Raw genomic sequence first — 6,670 nt, forward strand, 5'->3', positions numbered from 1 at the left:
GTATTTAAAATAAAAAAAATATTTAAAATTAAATAGAATAAAATAAGTTTGATCAGACCTTTGTAATGGTTATGGATATTTACATGTCAGATATGTAAAACATATATCATAGCTAAAAATGTACTAAATGATTTTAATGTAGAGTGTAAGTTGTATAGTTGAATAAAAGTCCCGTCCGATTAAAATAAAGTTTGTCATTTTCGAGGCCATCATATGGAATATAACACATGTAATCTATGCATTACAAATAAAACATTCGAATTTTATGCTAAAATTATCTTGATAAAAATGCATACAAATGTTAAAAAACTACATTAATCAGAAAAGAAAAAGAAAAAATTGTACATCATTCAAAACAAGATTCATAATAAAATATGTATACAGCTGAACACTAAATTTTATTCGGGATCTTTTAAGAGTTAATGGGCCCATATTCCCTGTCATTATTGTTTATCTCCATGTGTAACTCGAATAACAACTACATTATACTGGCTAATGATGATGTCAACAAGAATTACGATTACGTTAGATTTTGTAAACAGAGTATCAAGGAACATAACCTTGTCAAGTTAATTGCAGTACTAAGAAATATTTTTTGCCAGCACTCATATATATTTATTTAAAAAAAGTGCAAAAGCAAATTTTCAGATCAACATTTTTGGGTTGATGTTTAGACGAGTAGTAGGAACAGAATGTACACAGCCATTTATCACCGTCACTGCTGGTGATCCGATGGACCAATCTGTTGTAAAGCTGTCACTGGTTCAGACGTTCTTATAAATATAATTATTTCAATCTGTGACTGTATCTTACATTTATTTTTAGGATCCTTTACTATAGATATTTCTGCTGATCTGTTACTATTCCATCTTCATGTCGTATATATCATGTACTGTTTTACGACACTATATTAAAACTGACGTGGAAAGGTAACACCCCGCCACCGAAAGTTTTATTATTGTGAAGCGAAGGTGGTCGAATACAGTGCAGTGCAGGCGATTTGGTATCACGATATCTCAGTTGCATGAGTTTGAATCCCGGATTCTTTGGGCCTTTAAGAGCTTATATTTATCTTTTGATATTTATTTAAAGTCTTTATGTTTGTTTGGGTAGTTAACGTAAGTATCTTATATAACGTCCTTGGTGAATTCAAAATATGACAATCTGAAGTAGATACTGCTCATTGGAATATATTTATAGCGAATGTCAAATAAAAGTATTGACGTAACTGTCTGTATAATTGCCGTATTAATTAAAATTATTGATTTACATAACGCAATTAATGTTTGAATGTAAAAATGTTCAATACGTTTTGTACTACTAGTATTTATTACTCTAATATACTGATCAAACAAGCTCTTCACAACGTAACAAGGTAAGCAAAGGAAACTACCATAACATCTTCCCAATAATCAAATCATGATAAAACGTATTTTTAAAGGGATTTAAAAACTAAAAGGCAAATTTCCAAATTTTATAATAGTTTAATGACAACATTAAAGATAATAAAATGATTTCCAAACCGACAAAAAAACATGCTTTGAAATTAAATATTGCTACTTATACATGAATATGACTGCATACAAACAATATTTGGTACATGTATACTTTATTGAAGTACACGTGTATGCACTATATAAACGTAAAATTGATATTCAGTAGTTTAAAAGAATTTAAATAGAAATGATTGAAACAGAAAAAAATATCTCGTAAAAAGTTTAATTTTAGTTTAGTTGTCAAAACAATCTTTGTATGAGTCCGAGATAATTGTAACTGCCAAAGGGATATAAAAACTTAGAAATTGAAAACAAATATTTAATAAACTTTGTACTATTCATTTCTCTAAATAGTGTTCTTACAAACTCTTCACAACATAACAAGGCAAACAAAGGAAACCACAAATAACATCATCCCAGTGATCAAACCATGATAAAACTTATTTTTAAAGGGATTTAAAAAACTGAAAGGCAAATTTCAAAATTTGATAATAGTTTTATGACAACATTAAAGCCAATAGTTTCCAATGATACCAGGCTTATAATGTATTACGCCAGACGCGCGTTTCGTCTAGATAAGACTCATCAGTGATGCTAAGATCAAACTAGGTATAAAACAAACAAGTACAAAGTTGAAGAGTAAGGATGACCAAAATTATACCAAAGGTGTGCCTAATACGGCTAAAGTAATCTATGCCTGGGATAAAAAAATTCGTAGGATTTCGAAATATTCATTCTTTTATAAACAGGAAATTTATAAAAATGACAAAACAAATGAGATTCATGTCAACACCGTGCTGGTGATACCCTCTAGGACGAAACGTCCACCAGCGGTGGCATTGACTTAGGATTTCAAAACAGAAATAAACATGCTTTGAAATTGTATATTGCTTCTTATACATGTATATGACTGCATACAAACAATATGTTGCACCTGCATTCTTTATTGGACTACACGTTTCTGCACTAACTTAAGCTATTTTTTATTGAGCCGAAATGGAATATAGCAGAAAAGACAAAACATCTCGGAGAAACTTTTAATTTTAGTTTAGATGTCAAAACAATCTCACGTTAACTTTGTCTGAGTAATTAGTGAATTGCCACTGTTAAATGGATGTTACAACTAAAAAATTGAAAACAATTATACAATGCCATTGAAAAAAATAATAATAAAAACCGATCAGAAGACAAATACACCATACTAAAAACATCATAGAAAGCGACAGACTAAGCATACGGGTAAATCTGGGCAATTTGCATTGCAGCAACATTGCCTTATCATCACAATAGAATTATATGATTTATTGATTGTTGGTTGCTTAATGTCCAGTGGCAAATATTTCATGTATATTCAGGACGAGAACAAGTCCACAATAAATACAATAGGCAGGTCTTGTCATAATAGAGGCCATCTGGGATGATGCGTGACACTCTCTTTACACGAGGCATCGGATTTTACGTCACCATTCTGACCAGACGTGACTGCGAACTTGATATATCCCGCACAGCCAAACGGACGCCCAACTTCGAATTATACATGCCCTTAATATCAAAATATCAAAATATACATGTCGCATCAACAATTTGTCCGCATGAAAGTAAAATATAATTGTAAATCTTAATTTGTTAACTTTTAACCTGCTATTAAAACAGGTGGACCATCATGATGACAGCTATCAGTAAGATAATTTCATACACAGGAACATTTAATTACTGTACTTAATATTATATTTTTTTTATAAAGTTTTGAACTCTTTTATTTCCTTTTAACAGTAAGCGATAGATCGTTATTGAAATTAAGCTTCCCATATAAAATTGCAGTGTCATTTTTTGTGTTAAAATTAATCACCAATAAAAAAGAATTAATGCACGTACGGTATGCTGATTATGATAGAGACATCACATTGCCGTTTAACACCCAGTGGAATATATGTCATGCATATCATGACGCACACATATTAATGTAATATAAAGATGGACCTACTTCTATGAGACTGACAAGCCAAGCAGGACTTTTTTACAAGCCTGTTTACATGATTAAAGTCTCAGGAATATAAGTTTCCCTACCAGGACTTTTATTCTACCCCTAACAAACATGTCTTATTCTTAATACTTCATTTATAAATATGATTATCGCAATTGCTATTGCCATTTTCATGTCTTTGGGTTGATTTGGCATATTTCTGTTTTGAATATCTATATTTTATACATTATTTCTGATATCATACTTGACAATATTACCCATTGAATTGTAAGTCAGACAGTTGATTAAAAATAATTCCATTCCTGTCTAAATAAAATATGCAGCTCTAAGACAACCCATTATACTTTTGTGACACTTATGACCTGAAATATAGTATTTGTACATTAAGATCGCCTGACTTTGGGTATGACACCTATACAATGTTGGGTAAAGCATGTTTGCGCACAAACCTATGCTAATCTGAGACAGTTTTAAACAGGACAAAATAAAACATACGGTTAAATATCTTGAAAAAGGCTTGACCCTTCAAATCAGCACAAGTAACATTAGTTCAAAAGACACACTGTATCCATAATAAAGTTCTCGCAGTTACTAAAAGCTACTTCAAAGTCAAAAACAACAAATAATTGAAACAATGACAGACGATGAAAAACATATCAATCGAAAAACCACCATGTCATTGCCAACAATAAACGACAAAAAAACGCATTACAGAAAACACAAACTTGAAGACTAAAGACTGATCAACACGAAAGCGCCGAACTTTGGAGGGATCACACGTGTTCCGGAAGGGTGTGCACATATTGCTCTACATATTATGTGTTTTCTCGCACTTGAGTTAAATGGAAATTACAATTATAAAAGATAAAATTGTCCATTAAAGCAAACTCGAAATAATTAATATTTTTTTGATAAGCATATTTAATATGTATTTTTTTTGAAAAATAACATGCAATTGAATTTGTTTTCAGTTGTCAAACATTTTAAACTCTGAATTGCAAAACCTCTCTGAATGCACCACTTAATTACATGCCTTTTAACCTGTTTTAAAATAAGTGAGACAATCGTGATGACACAGCCATATGTAGGATATTTAATTACCCAGGAACATATACTAGCATGCTATTATACATTTTAATCATTTAAAATTAAAATGATATCATGTGACACTTATTATTACAATCTTAATCACGATAAGAACAGACAAATATGTAACAAAGAAGAAAACAAGGCATATAATCTATGTCTCTGATGCATGAATTTTTGTTATTAATTGTTTTTGGCTTTTAACTAGCTGTCAGTAACTGCAAGTACTCTCAAATCGTATTTTCCTGTTAATTCGACCTGTTGATACTTTTTATAATGTTTTTTTGCTATTTTAAATTAATATGAAACTTGTCTATATACCATCTTCTAATTTTCACTTACTCAATTGTAAAAACTTCAAGATTAACCTGTATTATTAAAACAAGTTTTTTTTTTTAAAGTTATAATTTTCGAAGGGTAAAATATTTCGCAGTGGTGTCTTGCCATGGCTTTGTTTGGACCGATTTGTTTGCTTTTTGGCATTGAATGTTGGTCCCTAATATTTTATTTTTGTTGTCAGTTTTTGTTTTCAGTTGTCAAACATTTTAAACTCTGAATTGCAAAACCTCTCTGAATGCACCACTTAATTACATGCCTTTTAACCTGTTTTAAAATAAGTGAGACAATCGTAATGACACAGCCATATGTAGGATAATTAATTACCCAGGAACATTTGCATTCAGATATCGCAGATCAAATTTATTCGTTCATAGTGTTTTTTTTTAACGTTTTTTGATTGAGTTTATCCTGCCAATTAATATTTTATCGTTTGTTTTTCTATATTGTGATGTTATGCTATTGTTTCAGAAAAAAGAGAAGGTTTGGTACCATTAAAACGTTTAATCCCGCTGCAAATGTTTGCACCTGTCCTACGTCAGGAATCTGATGTACAGTAGTTGTCGTTTGTTCATTCTATTTATACATGTTATACGTGTTTCTCGTTTCTCGTTTTTTTTATATAGATTAGACCGTTGGTTTTCCCGTTTGAATGGTTTTACACTAGTAACTTTGGGGCCCTTTATAGCTTGTTGTTCGGTGTGAGCCAAGGATCCGTGTTAAAGACCGTTCATTGACCTATAATTGTTTACTTTTTTAAATTGTTATTTGGATGGAGAGTTGTCTCTTTGGCACTCACACCACATCTTCCTATATCTATATAGACAAAGCATATAACAAAAATATCAGACAATAATACAAAGATTTACAATAGAACAATTACACAATGACAGGATGTGTTAGCACAAAGTCACGTCAAACGGATATCACCAAAAACAGATTAAACAGTAGAAGTAATATTGTAAAGACAAATAATAGAATTCTATAACACGTTATTAAGGAGGCTCGAGGGTACAACAATTTTAGCGAAAATTAAAACAATATTTTTATATAACAAATTTTATTCATAAAACTGTTAGTTGCTACTTTATGATATGGTACAAAAAATCAAGCAAACAAAGCAATTTGCTGTGGCCCCAGATGATTTTTTTAAATGTTCATTTCACTGAAAAAGCCAAACAATTGTAAAATTTAAGCGATTTCTGTAATTAAGATTTTTTTATTTTGATATTACCTCATATATTTCTCATATTAGTTCAACAGAAAAGAGAACCTTAACAAAAAATGCATGCATTTTTCGAAGGGAAATTGTGAGCTTAAATGAACGGTGACTCCATGTTTTTAATTTTATTTTTCTATAAAGTATATGATAAAGTTCATAGAAAGACATCAAGACTAGAAAAAATAGCGAAATCCTATATGTATATACAAACATGGATTTCCATCCTTGAGCCCCCTTTAAATGATTATTAACGTCAGTACCCAAAACACTATTCAAAATTTTAAAAACTTTTTTTATATACATGGAATGAACCATTTAAACCTTATTGCAATGGTTATAAGTAATCTTTATTTGGGTAATGACCCTATTTACGTAACAATTAACCTTGTATATTTGTATACATGATAGTAAAATCTGGGACTATCAAAGTAACCGTGATCATTAACATGATGTGTAAGCACGATTTTAAAATAATTGTTAAATCTTAACTTTGTTCAAAAATATCAATTTGTTTTATTTAATTGCATTTGATATGTAATGGACCAA

This window comes from Mytilus trossulus, chromosome 9 (assembly GCF_036588685.1).
Source record: "Mytilus trossulus isolate FHL-02 chromosome 9, PNRI_Mtr1.1.1.hap1, whole genome shotgun sequence".
NCBI lineage: Eukaryota > Metazoa > Mollusca > Bivalvia > Mytilida > Mytilidae > Mytilus > Mytilus trossulus.